Genomic DNA, 15,354 nt, shown 5'->3' on the forward strand with positions numbered 1-15,354 from the left:
GGTGGGGGGAGGGGGGGTAGTGGCAGAACTATATACGGAGACCAAGTCTCCCTGAACCATAATGAGCTAGTCGCAACAGCCGTACATTTAATTACCAAACCCAAAAAACAGGAAGCAAACAACTGCGTCGCTTAATTTCATTCCCGCCCTCTGCAGAAGCTGATTCTTGCCAAGTGGGATGGCCTGCCTCACCGGATCAGGTCTCACATGATCTCCTTGTCTCCGGAGGTTCATCTGTCACTGAGCTGGTGGCTACAGGACCAACGATTGCGCAGGGGTCATCCCTTCTGGATCTCCAACTGGGTCATTCTGACGGATGCCAGTCTGCGGGGTTGGGGCGCGGTGTTGGACCAACACTCTCTTCAGGGTCGGTGGACCAGGGAGGAGTCTCTCCTCCCGATATACATTCTGGAATTGCGGGCGGTGTTCAGTGCTCTGAACCTGGCCCAGCATTTAATACAGAACAGGCCTGTTCAAGTACAGTCAGACAACGCCACCACAGTGGCGTACATAAATATTCAAGGCGGGACTCGGAGCCGCATGGCTATGATGGAAGTGTCAAGGATTCTTCAGTGGGCGGAATGCCATCTGCCAGCCATATCGGCTGTGTTCATTCCGGGGGTCCTCAACTGGGAAGCGGACTTCCTCAGTCGTCAGGACGTACACGCCGGAGAGTGGAGCCTCCATCCAGAAGTATTTCAACTCCTAGTGGACAAGTAGAGCCTACCAGATGTAGACCTGATGGCGTCTCAACACAATCACAAAGTTCCAGTCTTCGGAGCAAGAACAAGGGATCCTTAAGCAGCGTTCGTGGACGCACTGGCAATTCCATGGAATTTTCGGCTGCCATACGTGTTCCCTCCGGTGTCACTTCTGCCCAGGGTGATAAGGAAGTTCAAGCAAGAAGGAGGAATCCTACTTCTGATCGCTCCAGCGTGGCCCAGACGGTATTGGTTCTCAGACCTACATAGTCTCTCGTTAGAGCATCCTATTCTGCTTCCGCAACACCCAGCCCTCCTCGTTCAGGGTCCTTGTGTATTCCAGGATTTGGCCCGGCTGGCTTTGACGGCGTGGCTGTTGAAGCTTTAGTTCTGAGGGCCAAAGGATTTTCTAAGGCGGTCATTCAAACCATGTTGAAGGCCCATAAGCCGGCTTCTGCCCGGATTTATCATAGGGTCTGGAATTCTTAATTTGCTTGGTATGCATCTAAGAATCATGATGCCTACAAGTTTAGTACGGCCAAATTTTTGGCCTTCCTACAACGGGGCCTGGACTTAGGTCTTCGTCTGGTCTCCATCAAGGTGCATATTTCTGCCTTGTCGGTATGGTTTCAGAGAAAAATTACGACTCTGCCTGATGTTCATACATTCGCTCAGGGTGTGTTACGGATTCAACCTCCCTACGTCCCGCCTGTGGCTCCTTGGGATTTGTCGGTGGTTCTAGAGGCCTTGCAAGGGCCTCCGTTTGAACCTTGAATCTGTGGACCTTAAGTGGCTTACTCTTAAGGTGGTGTTTCTGCTGGCTATTGCCTCTGCTAGACGGGTTTCAGACTTGGATGCCTTATCCTGTCGGTCACCCTTTCTGATTTTTCACCATGCCCGGGTGGTTCTTCGGACACGCCCTGGTTTTCTACCTAAGGTGGTGTCTTTCCACCTTAACCAAGAGATTATGGTTCCGGCCTTTATCTCTCCTGATTTGTCCTCCAAAGAGCTGTCTTTGGATGTGGTACGGACTCTCCGTATCTATGTCAAGAGAACAGCATCCGTTAGGAAGTCTGATTCTCTCTTTGTACTTTTTGGTTTTCTCAAACGTGGCTGGCCTGCGAATAAGCAGACCTTGGCCAGATGGATTAGAACGGTGCTTGCAGAAGCTTATGCACAGGCTGATCATCTAGCTCCTGCTACCATCAAAGCCCATTCTACTCGGTTGGACCTTCTTGGGCAGCTCGCCGTGGTGCGACCCTTGAACAATTGTGCAAGGTGGCTACGTGGTCCTCAGTGAACACGTTCATAAGGTTCTATGCCTTTGATACTTCTGCCTCCCAGGATGCCTCCTTTGGACGCCGGGTCCTTTTGCCCGCTACAGTGCGTCCCCTCCCTTGAGGAACTGCTTTAGGACATCCCCGATGTTATCCCTGTGGAACCCAGTGTACCTTGCAGAAAGAGATTTAACAATGGTAAGACCTTTACCATAAATCTCCTTTTTTGTTACCTATAGCATTTGTAAGGTGAGTCTCTGAGTTGGCTGCTCTCTGGTATATATCCATTTTTAATTTTCGCAGGGTGGTTTTGTCTACAGCCATTTTGTTTCAGCCAAAGGTGGTTTCAAGTTTTCCTATGAGACCAGATAATATTTTGCTGTATTTTGACAGGGGATAGAGGAATTCTTCTTTCCATATGTTGGATGTGGTCAGGGCATTGCACATTTATGTGGAGCAGGGCTCTTCTTTTCATATGACACAGAGTCTTTTAGTTTGGTTTGCTGGCTTGTTTGCAAGCAGTCCATTACTCAGTGGGTTACATCTACTATTAGGCTTATTTTTTTGTGGGACAGCTAGTTAGATACCATTAGGGCACATTCTACGATGCCTGTTAGCAGTTCATGGGCGGCACAGCAGAGTTGCTGCATTTGGGCAGGGCGGCTACCTGGAACACCGTGCACATATTTACAGATTGTTACCATTTCCACGCATTTGCTGTTAAAGATGCCAGTTATGTGGGCAAGGTTTTGCGCATGGCATTATGAAGCATACTCCTCCCTCTTAGGCTTGCTTCCTATTGTCCAGTGTCCACCAGATGGACTCTGTGAATATAAAATCTTGTTTGTTTTTTCTTACGTCCTAGTGGATACTGGGGTCTTGTACTTTAGTACCATGGGGTATAGATCGCACTTTAAAAACCTTTAGTGTGTGTATGTGTGTGCTGGATCCTCCCCTATATGCCCCTCCTACCAGACTCCGTTTAGAAAAATGTGCCCAAGGAGCTGGGTGCATCTCTGTGGAGCTCCAGGGATTTTCCTTTATTTTTATTTTAGTTTATTATTTTCAGGTTGCTCTGGTTGGCAACCAGGCTACCTGCTTCGTGGAACTTAGAGTGGGGACCGAACCAAGCTCCTGAGGTTTAATGGTTCGGAATCCCAGCTGATAGGACACTGAGTTCCTGAGGTGCTGATCACACACAGTTATTATGTGTGCCCACGCCAGCAGCTAGCCGCCATCCTCTACAGATGCCGAAGTTACAAGGTGCGGTGGCTCATGGCTGTTGAGCCCCGCAGTGCTCACTGTCACAAGGCTTTGGGCTTTGTGTGTACTGTACAATGCATATTATGCTGTTCGTTATATGTGGCCAGTATAAACTGTCATAGGGACCGCACGCCATTACAATAGGCAGGGCTTCCTGGAGCGGGACGGCGCCATTTCCTCCTGCTGTGGATCTTCAAGGCTGCATGCACGCTGCTCATCCAGGACCCACGCTGCTTCAGACTGCAAACTGGTACCAGGGGGTTATAGAAAGTGGGGAGCACTCCAGCGGTAGCGCTGCTGCACTTATATCAGGTCATACAAATACTTCAACACATTGTGCTGGTGTATGCTCCTCAGTGTCACTACAGGGGCTCTCTAGAGTCTGTGTGGAGGTGATGGTCAGTGGGCTGCGCTGTATTACTATTGTGTCTTGTCATGGTTATGGGTGCTGCTTGTAACTCTACCCCATCTTCAGCGGGGCTACTCATGTGTGAGCAATGTTCCTTATCACCACAGGGACCCAGCTCACCGGCACCTGATTGGTTAGATAGCTTTAAAAGCATGATTCAGAATGTAAATGCAGAATTGGCTGCAGCTGAGAGAGAGAGAGAGAGACGGGTGTTAAAACACTCTCTCTTGATTGTGTAGCTAAAGCAGCAGATACCAAGAAGCTCCCTCTAGTGGTTTCACACAGACGCTCACTGCCACAGGTGCTCCAGTCTGATTCTGATCAGCCTGATGTAGATAATGATGATATGGATGAGGACAGCTCTTTGTCACCTGGGGTGAAGGCTCTCATTTTTGCTGTGAGAGAGGTCCTTCACATACCAGATCAAGAGGCAGAACCAGATGAGGAGTTGTTTTTTAATGTTAGACCTAAGACCTCAGCAACTTTTCCTGTGTCTAAAGAATTAAACTTCCTGGCCAGGGAGGCTTGGTTAAACCCTGATAAAAACCGCTGAGAAATGAAATTTTTTTTTATCTACTTTTCCCCTTCCAGCTGAGGACAGGAAGGTATAGGAAAACCGTCTGCCAGTCGATAAGTCTGCATCCAGAAAGTCTAAGAAATTTGTACGGCCAGTGCCAGGGGCTTTATCCCTAAAAGAGCCAGTTGACCATAAAATTTAGACCACGCTCAAGGCAATATATACGGCAGCAGGTGCAGCACAATGCCCCACAATTGTTTGTGGGTGGATTTCCAGGGCGGTAGTTAAGTGGTCTGATAATGTTCTTGACGGTTTAGACTCTCTGCCCCGGGATGAGGTCTTTACTCTGCTGCAACATATACAGGATGCTGCAAATTTTAAGTGTGGCTATTAAGGAGTTGTGTATGATTAATGGCCGCACTACAGCTATGGCTGTTTCAGAGCGCAGAGCTCTGTGGTTAAGTCAGTGGTTGGCAGCCGCTGATTCCAAAAAGGGTGTAGAAAATCTTCCCTTTACAGGTGATGCCTTGTTTGGAGACTAATTAAATAAATGGATCTACCAAGCAACGGCGGGTAAGTCTACCTATCTGCCGTGTGCTGCACCGCCTGCTAGACGTTCTTACACTGGACCCTCCTTGCAATCCTTTCGTGTGGCAGGTTCAGAGGCAGGGACCGAGGGGTCTCCACCAATCCCAGAGGATCTCGTGGTAAGTCCCGTAAACCTGCAACTGCTGTCTCCCTGGACCAGACCACCGGATCCCCTGCCGCTAAGCATTCCGCGTGGCAGTTGGCCCCAGTAGCAAGGCGACTTTCAGGTAGGTGCTCACCTTCAACACTTCGCCCAAGTGAGGGCGGAGTCCTGCCGGGATCCCTGGGTGAGGGACCTCATTTCCCAAGGTTACCGGCTGGCATTCCAAACACTACCTCCTCACAGATTTTTGTTACCTTGCAAGAGGCTATTCAAAAACATTTGCGGGCAGGGGTCGTGGTTCCAGTACCTCCTCCATTACGAAATCTGTGTTTTTACTCCAGTCTTTTTGTCATTCTCAAACTGGATGGTTCGGTGCGACCCATCTTGAACCTGAAGTCTCTAAACCCGTATCTGCGGGTGTTCAAATTCAAGATGGAATCCCTGCAGGTGGTGGTGTCTGCTCTGGAGGGGGAGTTCCTGGTGTCTCTGGATGTCAAGGATGCTCACTTACACATTCCCATGTGGCCCCCGCATCAGGCTTACCTCAGGTTCTCCATCTTGGATGAACATTTCCAGTTTCAGGCCTTACCCATTGGATTATCCACAGCTCCGAGGGTGTTCACCAAGGTCATGGTGGAAATGATGCTGCAACTGCGCATGATGGGAGTAAACATAGTATCCTGCTTGGATGATCTCCTAATAAAGGCTGTGTCCAGGGATCGTCTGCTGCACAGCATCGATCTGACGACTCGCCTGCTTACAAATCATGGGTGGATCCTGAATTTTCGGAAATCTCACATGGAACCGACCCAACGTCTTCAGTTCCTGGGAATAATTCTGGATACAGTGTTTCTCCCGATGGACAAGGCCTTGACTATTTAGGCTATGGTTTGCTCGGTGCTCAGTCCTCGCAGGGTAACGATACATCTTTGCATCTGATTAGTGGGCAAAATGGTGGCTGCTTATGAGGCAATCTAATATGGCAGATTTCATGCTCGTCCATTTCAGCTGGATCTGCTGAACAAATACTGGGGAGATATAGACAATCTGCGCTGAGTAAAAAACTCAAGTCTCTGTTTCAGTTATCATATACTGAGTGTTCCATAATTCTCTGTGATCCAATGCAATATCCTGGTCACCTCCTATATGAACGATTTTCTGTCACGATCCTATAAACCTCTCAGGGGATGTTTTTAGTGAAATAACACTACTTACATATTATTTCACTCTCGCATGCGATGAAAGGTTTCTTTACACACCGTACACCTGGCCCCTTCACTTCAATAAACGTGGGAAACTTACATTATATTTCTGTCCCGCATACACGTAAAGGTATCTTTCGTACTCCAAAGATCCGTCAAAAAGCTTTAGGGGTATATGCAATTGCGGTCGAATTCCCGAAATTGTCGAATTTCGGGTCATTTTCGACCAAAAAAAAAAATCGCCTTTGCAATTCAGTGCTTTCCGACCAAAAAACGGACTTTCAAAATTCGACTTTTTGAAATTCGAATTTTTGCAAATTCGACTTTTCTGCAATGATACAAGTGCTGCAATTCGACCAAAGCATATTCAATTCAAGTTTGGAAATTCGACAGCAGGGCTTTTAGACAGCAAATTCGTCATTTTCAATCCGCCACACTTTGGAGGGTGAAAACAAATAAAAAAATTTTAAACATGTTTTTTTTGGTGTTTTTTTTTTTGGGAATAGCAGATCTATTTATATTAGAAGGGATTAGGTACTTTTTTTTTTTTTTTGGGAGGCACAAATATTATTTATATATTTTTTAAAATATTATTTTTTTTTTTTTTATGCTGGAACGGTTAAATCTAAAAAAAAAATGGCGTTGGGTCCCCCCTCCAAAGCATAACCAGCCTCGGGCTCATTGAGCTGGTCCTGGTTCTAAAAATGCGGGGGAAAAATTGACAGGGGATCCCCCGTATTTTTAAAACCAGCACCGGGCTCTGCGCCTGGTGCTGGTGCCAAAAATACGGGGGACAAAAAGAGTAGGGGTCCCCCGTATTTTTAACACCAGCATCGGGCTCCACTAGCTGGACAGATAATGCCACAGCCGGGGGTCACTTTTATGCCGTGCCCTGCGGCCGTGGCATTAAATATCCAACTAGTCACCCCTGGCCGGGGTACCCGGGGGGAGTGGGGACCCCTTCAATCAAGGGGTCCCCCCCCCCCCAGCCACCCAAGGGCCAGGGGTGAAGCCCGAGGCTGTCCCCCCCCATCCAATGGGCTGCGGATGGGGGGGCTGATAGCCTTTTGTGATAATAAAGATATTGTTTTTTCCAGTAGTACTACAAGTACCAGCAAGCCTCCCCCGCAAGCTGGTACTTGGAGAACCACAAGTACCAGCATGCGGGAGAAAAACGGGCCCGCTGGTACCTGTAGTACTACTGGGAAAAAAATACCCAAATAAAAACAGGACACACACACCGTCGACAGTAAAACTTTATTTCATACGTCGACACACACATACTTACCTATGTTCACACGCCGACATCGGTCCTCTTCTCCATGTAGAATCCACGGATACCTGAAAAGAAAAGTTCAATATACTCACCTCAGCCATGGTCCAGAGATACATCCACGTACTTGGCAACAAAACAAACCGCAAATACCCGACCACCGGACTGAAAGGGGTCCCATGCTGACACATGGGACACCTTTCCACGAATGAGACCTGTCAGTGACAGCTGTCACAGACAGGTCTCTAAGCCAATCAGGAAGCGCAACTTCGTTGCGCTCACCTGATTGGCTGAGCGCTGTCTGTACTGTGACAGCGCATCGCACAGCTCCCTCCATTATATTCAATGGTGGGAACTTAGCGGCTAGCGGTAAGGTCACCCGCCGGTCAGCGGCTGACCGGCGGGTGACCCCACCGCTACCCGCAAAGTTCCCACCATTGAAAGTAATGGAGCGGCTTTGCGAGGCGCTGTCACAGTACAGACAGCGCTCAGCCAATCAGGTGAGCGCCACGGCAGTAGCGCTTCCTGATTGGCTGAAGGGACATCAGTGACGGGAGTCACGTGATGTCCCGGCATTCGGGGAAATGGGTCTAATGTGAAAGCATTGGACCCCTTTCATTAGTCCGCTGGATCGGTGTTCGTTTTTTTTTTTTTTTGCCAAGTACGTGGATTATCTCTCTGGACCTGGATGTACCTCTGGACGCTGGAAGGTGAGTATAATTTTTTTACAGGTACCTCGGATCGTCGGAGACCGTGGCAGTCGGCGTGTCAACATAGGTAAGTATGTGTGTGTCGGTAGTGTGTAATAAAGTTTTACTGTCAAGGTGTCTGTGTCCTGTTTTTATTTGGGTATTTTTCCCCCAGTAGTACTACAAGTACCAGCGGGCCCGTTTTACTCCCGCATGCTGGTACTTGTGGTTCTCCAAGTACCAGCTTGCGGGGGAGGCTTGCTGGGACTTGTAGTACTACTGGAAAAAACAATATCTTTTTATTATCACAAAAGGCTATCAGCCCTCCCATCCGCAGCCCATTGGATGGGGGGGGACAGCCTCGGGCTTCACCCCTGGCCCTTGGGTGGCTGGGGGGGGGGGACCCCTTGATTGAAGGGGTCCCCACTCCCCCAGGGTACCCCGGCCAGGGGTGACTAGTTGGATATTTGATGCCACGGCCGCAGGGCACGGCATAAAAGTGACCCCCGGCTGTGGCATTATCTGTCCAGCTAGTGGAGCCCGATGCTGGTGTTAAAAATACGGGGGACCCCTACTCTTTTTGTCCCCCGTATTTTTGGCACCAGCACCAGGCGCAGAGCCCGGTGCTGGTTTTAAAAATACGGGGGATCCCTGGCCAATTTTTCCCCGGATTTTTAGAACCAGGACCAGCTCGATGAGCCCGAGGCTGGTTATGCTTTGGAGGGGGGACCCCACGCCATTTTTTTTTCCGGGTTTTTCCCCGTTTTTTACCGTTTTTTAAAATCGCGGTAAAATCCGCCAAATCGGCCGATTTTCGCCCGCGATTCTGGCGAATCCGTTTTTCATTGAATATGGTGAATTCCGGAAGCCACCTTCCGGAATTCACCTGGCGAATTTGGTCGAATTAAAAAACGGCGAAAATTGCCGCGAATTCGACCGCAATTGCATATACCCCTTAATCTTCTTAAAAACCGCCACAACGTAGCATATCATAAAAAGTTCATAAAATACCAAAACAGTCCAACAATGGTGTAAAATTTGGATCAGTCTGCTCACGGTGGAAGAGCAAGGAGTCACCGGCTTTAGCATCCGCCTCTGCAGCAGGCGTACACACGCGGCTGATGGATCTGCTGACTCGACTTCCCTCCTCCGACTGCCGTTACTGAAGGTACGGGTATGATCAACACGTTTCAGAGACGCCGCTCTCCTTCCTCAAAATGCCCCGTACTAGCCCTATGGGCTGTAACACACACTCCGGTTTTTCCCGGATGGCAAAAAGCCGGACAAACTTTGTCCGGCTTTTTGCCATCCGGGAGAAACCGGCAGTGTCTGTCACACAGGACGGCTTTTAGCCGTGTGTGATGCTGTGCGCATGCGCAGCATCATACACGGCTACAGTAAAAACCGTTGTGTGTGAAAGCTCCCCTTCACACACACGGTTTACTGGCTCCAAAGACGGCCCGGCGGCCGCCCGGCCGCCGGACCTTCCAGTGGTGAGACCCGGCTGCAACCCGGCAGCCGGGCCGGGGGCCGTGCAGTGTGAAGGGACCCTAGCCCTCACACTGTTAACTACAATGCCGGCACGGGAAAAAGCTGTCCGGCTTTTTCCCGTCCGGCAAAAGCCGGGTAGTGTGTTTCAGCCCTTTCTGGGTATTTAACCCCTCCTGGATCACTCACACGTGAAGCAATCAATCACTCTATCAATTAATCCTCCTCCTCCTTGTTTACATCAGATTGACAAAGAATGTGTATTCCTACATTAAACTTTAGACTTCTAAGGGAATGCACAATGTAATACAATGTAACATCAATCGAACACAATTAATCTCTGCTTTTTAAATAACAAATGGGTATAAAATTTGACACCATAAAAAGCTGCTATACAATGGCTCAAAAATTAGCCTAATTAATTATATATCACTCATACGTGCAAACTCCTTTCCATCAGGAAGACAAAAACACAAAGCACAAGATCAGATAAATTTAGAGAGAACATATAATATACACACACGTTAGGTTTACATGAACCATTTAGTTTCAAATTCTGCGTTTAACCCTTGCGGGAGCAGAGTTCTCATTTCCATCAGGAAGACAAAAACACAAAGCACAAGATCACAAAAATGTAGAGAGAACATGTAATATACACACATGTTAAGTTTACATGAACCATGTGGTTTCAAATTCTGCGTTTAACCCTTGCGGGTGCAGAGTTCTCATTCCATATATGGTTTTCATCTCCAACCTTGCAAGTGCATTCTCTATATCTTTAGTTCTCCAGTGCGGTGTGGCTAGCTTTATACCGCAAAAACTCTTTAACACTGCAATTTTACAATTATGACTATTTTTAAAATGTGCGGACACCGTGTGTTTATCATAACCTTTTTTAATATTTCTAGTGTGCTCGCCCAGACGCTCCTTCAAAGACCTACGGGTCCTGCCAATATATTGCAAGCCACACACGCATTCTAGCAGATAAATTAAATTTTTGCTCCCACAAGTAATACAATCTTTAATCGTCTCCGTTTTTTTGGTTACATTGGAGCAAATATCAGTGATTTTACTCTGTTTTATATAACCTACATATAATTCAGCTACCACACCTAAAAATCCTTTGGTGAGTACCCTGGTGGTCATATGTTCGACCGATACAGCACTTCTGACCAGACCGTCTTTGAGGTTTTCTGCTTTTTTATATACAAACCTAGGTTTGTCGGATATATATTCTTTTAATAAAGGGTCTCCACCCAAAAGACTCCAATGCTTACTTATAATATGTTCAAGGTCTTTATTTCTAGAAGTATACTTTGTGATAAACCGCACCTCTTTATTACTATGCCTATTCTTCCTGGTATTGGGGGTAATTCTGAGTTGATCGCAGCAGGATTTTTGATAGCAACTGGGCAAAACCATGTGCACTGCAGGGGAGGCAGATATAACATGTGCAGAAAGAGTTAGATTTGGGTGGGTTATATTGTTTCTGTGCAGGGTAAGTACTGGCTGCTTTATTTTTACACTGCAAATTAGATTGCAGATTGAACACACCACACCCAAATCTAACTCTATCTGCACATGTTATATCTGCCTCCCCTGCAGTGCACATGGTTTTGCCCAGTTGCTATCAAAAATCCTGCTGCGATCAACTTGGAATTACCCCCATTGTTTCTTACTCCTAACATATCCTCTCTGTCCTTTCCCCGGGCTTCTGATCTTGCTGTCTGCACCCAATCCTTCTCATAACCTTTAACTATAAATTTATTCTCCATGACCTCTGCATCGTAAGTATCTAAGTTGGTGCAATTTCTACGGAGACGTTGGAACTGTCCCTTAGGTATTGCCTTTATCCAACTCGTGGTGGTTACTATCGAAACCGACATAACAATTACTATCGGTCGGTTTCGTGTAATTCTTAGTAATATAGTACCATTTTCTATATAAATAGTAAGATCCAGAAAATGCAGTTGTTGATCATGTTGAAAGGTTAATCTGATATTCTGATTTAAGTATACACAAAACTCTTCGAGTGACTTCTCGTCTCCCCGCCATATGAACATGACATCATCTATAAAGCGCATCCAGAGCAGCAAACTGGCACCCCACTGGTGATTGGACCATACCATGTCACCCTCCCAGTGTGCCATAAATAAATTAGTAGCTTGGTGCAAGTTTGCTGGCCATCGCGGTCCCAGGCTCCTGGGAGTAAAACTCCCCCTCATACCAGAAGTAGTTATTCCTTAAAACAATGTTCACCCCTTCCATAATAAATTCCTTTTCTCCCAGACTCTTATTGGTTTTATCCAGGTGTGCTGAACAAATGGTCGAGGTCTCACCTTCACATGCATCATGAAGTGACCTTGTCCCCGAAAGCCCGGATTTCTCTATTATGGTGGCTGCAGGTTCCTTACCTGGTAAAGGCAGGAGTTTCAATATCCACTCGTTGATTCTACTGACAACGTATGCCAGCCTCCGGGGATGGGGGGGCTGTGACCCAAGGGGCCCAGTTCCAGGGGATATGATCAAGATAGGAATCTGCTCTGCCGATAAACATCCTGGAACTCAGGGCAATTTACAATGCTCTTCTGCAGGCGTCTCATCTCCTAAAGGATGAGGCGATCCAGGTTCAGTTGTACAACGCCACGGCAGTGGCGTACATAAACCGTCAAGGAGGACCAAGAAGCAGAGCGTGATGAGAGAGGTATCAAAAATCAAGGGCCATCTCAGCCATTTTCAACCCAGGAGTGGACAACTGAGAAGCATTATTCCTCTGCAGGCACGACCTCCATCCGGGGGAATGGGGCCTACACCCCCAGGTGTTTAGACGGTTAATTCAGCGGTGGGGCTGTCCGCAGATAGATCTGATGGCTTCTTGAGTCAACTAGAAGCTATGCCATTACTGTTCCAGGACGAGGGATCTGCAGGCGGTAGCAGTGGACGCGCTGACGACGCTGTGGATGTACCAGTTTGTATACCTGTTCCCTCCTCTACCGCTAATCCCAAGGGTTCTCAAAAGACTAAGAAGGGAAAGCGTTCAGGCAATTCTAATAGCCCTGGATTGGCCTCAACGGGCGTGGTACTCGGGAGCTCGTAACCATGGCTCTGGAGGATCCCTGGCCTCTACCGCTCCGAGACTATCTTCAGCAAGGTCCGTTCATCTATCCAAACTTACAGCGGCTACGTTTGACGTATTGGAAGTTGAGAGGGAAATTCTAGCTAGAAAAGGTCTTCCCTCCAGGGTCATTTCCACCATGGTCCAGGTCAGGAAGATGGTTACGTCAAAACATTACCATCGTATCTGGGAAAAAATGTTTCCTGGTCTGAGGGTAGAAAGGTTTCTTCCGTGGAATTTTGGATTGGTCATTTTCTACTTTTCCTGCAAGCGGGAGTGGATATGGGCCTACGGTTGGGCTCCATCAAAGTCCAGATTTCTGCGCTCTCTATTTTCTTCCAGAGATAGCTTGCCTTGTTGCCAGAAGTGCAGCCTTTCCTAAAGGGAGTTCTTCATATGCAACCGCTCTTTGTACCTCCCACGGCTCCATGGGACCTCAATGTGGTTCTATCCTTTCTCCAATCGGACTGTTTTGAACCCTTACATAGGGTGGAGTTAAAATTTCTCACCTGGAAGACTGTGATGTTAGTGGCATTGGCGTCTGCCAGGCGTGTCTCTGAACTGAGGGCTTTATCCTGTAAGAGCCCTTGTTTGATAGTTAATGAAGACAAGGCGGAACTTATGACCCGTCCTCAGTTTTTGCCGAAAGTGGTGTCAGCTTTTCATTTGAATCAGCCTATTGTGGTTCCAGTTTTGTCTGACACTTCTGTTGGTCCTGAGTTCTTGGATGTGGTCAGGGCTCTGAAGATTTATGTCAAAAGGACGGCCCGTCAACGGAAATTTGACTCGCTGTTTGTCCTTTATGATGCCTCCAAGATTGGTCGGGCGTCTTCTAAGCAATCTATTGTTCGCTGGCTCAGGTTGACCATTCAACAGGCCTATTCTTCGGCAGCTCTGCCTTTGTCGACGTCTATACAGGGCTACTCAACGAGGTCTGTGGGCTCTTCCTGGGTGGCTACCCGGGCTGTCTCTGCCTTACACTTGTGCTGAACTGCTACTTGGTCTGGTTCGAACATGTTTGTTAAATTTTATAGGTTCCATACCTTGGCCAAGGATGACTTTCAGTTTCGTCAGGCGGTTTTACAGCGGTCTCCGCACTCTCCCACCCATTTGGGAGCTTTGGGACTTCCCCATGGTACTAAAGTACAAGACCCCAGTATCTACTAGGACTTAAGAGAAAATAGGAATTTAATACCTACCTGTAATTCCTTTTATCCTAGTCCGTAGTGGATACTGGGAACCCGCCTCAGTGCTTTGTTCCTGCTTACCTGTGTAACTATTTGGTTGGACCAACGTTGCGGTCTCATTATGTTGTTGGGATAGCTGTGCTATCCTGGTTGGGGTGGTGTTGCTATCCTCTGTTCTGGTTAACGCCCTCCTTTCATTTATGGTTGTGTGCTGGCTTATTGCCTAACCGCTGTTGTAATGTTTCCTCTCTCATATTATGTCCGTCTCCTCGGGCACAGTTTTCCTAGACTGAGTCTGGTAGGAGGAGCATAGAGGGGAGGAGCCAGCACACAGATATACACACACTAAAGTTTTTTTAAAGTGCCAGGCTCCATTGGACACGATCTATACCCCATGGTACTAAAGTACAAGACCCCAGTATCCACTACGGACTATGAGAAAAGGAATTATCGGTGTAATATATATATATATATATATATATATATATATTTTTATTTTTTTTTCCATTATTTTAAAAAGTGATGATAGAAGGTGAATTTTGTACAGCAGTTTGTTGAAATTTTAATTTCAGACCAGCTGAAATGTAAATCAAGTGCTGTTAAGGGATTTCTATGTTTTTCTGAACACGCTTCTGGTGTAAAAATGGGTGATACAAATGAACTACTTAGAAAACTTTGTAAAAATTTATTTTGCAACTTCTTATTGCTGACACATGGTAATATTAGTCTCTCACCTGTTCAGTTGTGGTTATGTTGCATTTACTTTTGATACCTAAAAAAGCCCTGTTTAAGCTCACCTATCAGCTTATGAATGGCACAGTTTTCCTCTCGGCCTTAAGAAATAGAGAATTTTCACTGCTATAGATTTTTTTTTTTTTTTTCCACTTTTGCTATGAATCTGTAACTGGTGTTAAGCTCTTCATATGATTGGATTACCAAAACACTGAGGGCCTAATACAGGTTTGTAAGCAAAGCAAAAAAAAAAAAAAAAGTACACAGCTGGGCAAAACCATGTTGCACTGCAAATGTACATTTCCAGAGAGATTTAGATTTGGGTGGGTTATATTGTTTCTGTTCAGGGTAAATACTGGCTGCTTTTGCATGTAGCCCACAAATGTTAGCTTTAATTTTACATTGCAATTTAGATTTCAGTTTGAACACACCCCACCCAAATCTACCCGTCTATGCACGTTACATATGCCCACCTGCAGTGCAACATGGCTTTGCCCAGTGTGTATTTTTTTGCTTTGCCTACAAATCTGAATCAGGCCCGAGTGCGATGTTAGTGCTATATGAATAATATTTTGGTCCACCTTAGAAAAATATCTTTTGCCCCAACACTTGACATTGTTCATTATTACAGAGGAAATTTCCCTATTTATCATTGATTATAAATTATACATCCATATTGAAGAATCAGACAACCAGACAGAACAATATCCTGAATTGGATATAGAAGTACTTCCCCCCCAACCCCACCCGCCCCCATTGCTTTTGTTAAACAAAATATGCTAGTGTTGATATTTTTTTGCAAGCTTAGTA

The 15,354-nt window shown here is 46.7% G+C and overlaps 1 protein-coding gene across 1 annotated transcript in view; it reads left to right on the forward strand.

The window, feature by feature from the left end:
- The window catches only part of SACM1L (SAC1 like phosphatidylinositide phosphatase), a 424,002-nt gene that overhangs the window by 295,459 nt on the left and 113,189 nt on the right, over positions 1-15,354 (forward strand). The window lies entirely within an intron of this gene.

Source organism: Pseudophryne corroboree, chromosome 5 (genome assembly GCF_028390025.1).
Source record: "Pseudophryne corroboree isolate aPseCor3 chromosome 5, aPseCor3.hap2, whole genome shotgun sequence".
Classification (NCBI taxonomy): domain Eukaryota; kingdom Metazoa; phylum Chordata; class Amphibia; order Anura; family Myobatrachidae; genus Pseudophryne; species Pseudophryne corroboree.